Here is a 2,921-nt window from a genome sequence, read left to right on the forward strand (position 1 = left end):
ATGTCTTCCCCTTAAACCTTCATCCTTTTTTCCTTTCTCCTAGCAATTGGCGCCTAAAATGGGTTCAGAAATCCTCTCAAATCGCCAGGCACGTGTTGCATTAATGAAGTCATGTGCTGTCACCGGCGCGTGCGCGCACGGTACGCGTGCGCGTCCCTGGTCGATTCTGTAATGTGCGCGAGAGCGCCTTGTGCGCGTGCGCGTGCTTGGCCGAGATCAATTCTTTTGTCTTTTGTGCTTCTCTCCATTTGCATGCTTCCTTCCTTGCTCCTTTGATCCATGCCTAGCCTATTTCAATCCTGGAATCACTAGCAAACACATCAAGGCATCCTATGGAATCAAGGAGAAATTAGAATTCATCAAAATAAGGCTTAAAAAGCATGTTTTTACACTTAAGCACAAATATGGGAGAGATAACAAAACCATGCTAATTCATAGGCTAAATGTGACAAAAGGTTATCAAAACACTCTAAATTCATTACAAGATAAACCCTAAAAATGGGGTTTATCAATGGGCTGAGTTCAAATATGAAAAACTGTATGATTATCGTTATAAATGTGGAAAATTTTGGCATGATAAAAGAGCATGTATTGAGGAGCCGGTTATGTCATTAGTAAATTTCTTCAGAAATGGACCAGAACTTACAACTCCATGGAGATCAATAGAGAATGAAACAAGAAAGGCAGGAATTTAGGAGGAGAAAGGAAGAACACAGTAATTGAGTGGAGGAAAGGGGAGAAAGGGGAGTCAAATCAAGGGAATGTAAGAAGTTCTCAAGCCAGTGCCTCTACAAAATCTCGGGACATATTAGCAAATTCACAAGAGCAAATGGGAAGGAGATAAGTGACAATATAGGAAGTTCAAGGCCAAGATGAAGGGGCTGATGATGAGGAAATGAACGGTGATAAAGAAGAAGAATAACTAGAGCAGAAAAATAACAAAGCAATTGTAGTGGTCAAGGAATATGAAACAGAACTTGCTAGAAGAATGGAGAAAAATCTGAAACTCAAAAGAAGAAGAGAAAACGACCAGTAGGGACATACTGAAAATTTTTTAAAAGGAGAAAAGGAAACTGCGCAGGCGTGGAGGGCTAGCAAGAAGAACAAAGTGGTCAGAGGCTTCGTGGAAGTGACAACTAATGAGGAAGAATCATAGATCAGAGGAGCCAATTTGGGAAACTCAATGGATGAGGAGGCGAGCCTACACATGCCCTAACTTAACCATGAGTGTGATAAGTTGGAACTGCCGCAGGGTTGCGGCCCTCGCGACAGTTTTTGAACTACACAGCATGTGCAAACAAATAAAGCCTACAATAATATTCCCAATTGAGACTAGAGCTAGAGAAGGACCTATTAAGAAGTTGAAAAGAAGGTTGCAGTTTGAGAATGTATTTTACATGGAATCCCAGGGACTGTCCGGAGGGCTATGCCTTTTGTGGAATGAAATATATAATATTGATATTTATTCTTAGTGTGATAATCATATAAAAGCCCAAATTGACGATGGGAAAGAGAAAATATGGATGTGTAATTTTATCTATAGAAACCCGTGCTTTGGAAGAAGAAAGAAGCAATGGAGAGCTATCACAACAAACAATTGTAATGAGGGAGAGTCACAACTATTCATAGGAGACTTCAACGATATTTTGAGTCAAGAGGAGAAAATTGGTCTACATCCAAAGCCACAAAGCCAGGTGAGAGAATTTAAGCAGTTTGTAGGTATGAATTATCTTATGGATTTAGACCTAAAAGGTGAAAGATTCACGTGGTTCAGTAACCCGAGAAATAGATTTATCACTAGGGATAAGATAGACAGGGCATTAGCCAATTGGAAATGGAGAGCCTTGTACTAGCATGTGTTACTCACAGCTCTACCAGCCATAAGTTCTGACCATTGCCCAATAGTTTTAAACATAAATCAAGTTCAAAGAATGGAGAAGAATTTTAAATTTGAGGCGTTTTGGACCGATCATGATGAGTGTGAGAATGTAGTAAAGAAGGGGTGGGATAAAGAAAATATTCACGGACGCGATTGGGAAGGAATAACAAGAAAAATGGAAAATTGCAAAGAGGAGCTTAAGAAGTGGACCAAGAAGACTTTTAAAAGTGCAGATAAAGAAATCTACAAACTGAAGGAAGAATTGAAGAAGTTACAAGATTCGAACTTAACACAAGAAAAGCAGGAGAAGATACAATTGATAAAGGAGAATATAGCAATTTTATGGAAACTGGAAGAGAAATATTGGGGACAAAGAGGCAGGTTAAAGTGGTTGAAATGGAGGGACAAGAAAACATCTTTTTTTCATGCCACAACCATTCAAAGAAGAAAAAGGAACAAAATTGATAAACTGAAGAATGAAGCGGGCTCATAGATGGAAGACAGGAAAGAAATCATGAACCATATTGAGGAACAATTTGAAGCATTATTCACTTCCGATAGCAAAAGAAACTTTGCAACAACACTAAATAAAATTCTAGCAAGAGTCACAGAGGGTATGAACAGGGGCTGATCTCAGAAATCACTGAAGAGGAGATTAGAAAAGTAGTCTTCAGCATGGGCTGCCTCAAGGCTCCAAGGCCAGATGGTCTGAATGGATTATTCTACCAAAAATACTAGGAGATAATTAAGAAAAAGGTATGTGCAGTTGTTAAAGAATTCTTTCAGAATGGGAGTTTGCCAGAAGAGATTAGTGAAACCATAGTCGTCCTAATTCCAAAGGTCAAGAATCCGGAAGAACTCAATCAGCTAAGACCGATCAGTTGTTGTAACTTTATTTACAAGATTATAACAAGGGTTATAGTACTGAGATTGAAAGGGATACTGGAGGATATAATGTCACCAATTCAAAGTGCCTTTGTGGGAGGAAGACTCATATAAGATAATGTAGTGATTGTCCAAGAAGTGTATCACAGCCTAAACA

This window comes from Arachis duranensis, chromosome 8 (assembly GCF_000817695.3).
Source record: "Arachis duranensis cultivar V14167 chromosome 8, aradu.V14167.gnm2.J7QH, whole genome shotgun sequence".
NCBI classification, from domain to species: Eukaryota; Viridiplantae; Streptophyta; class Magnoliopsida; order Fabales; family Fabaceae; genus Arachis; species Arachis duranensis.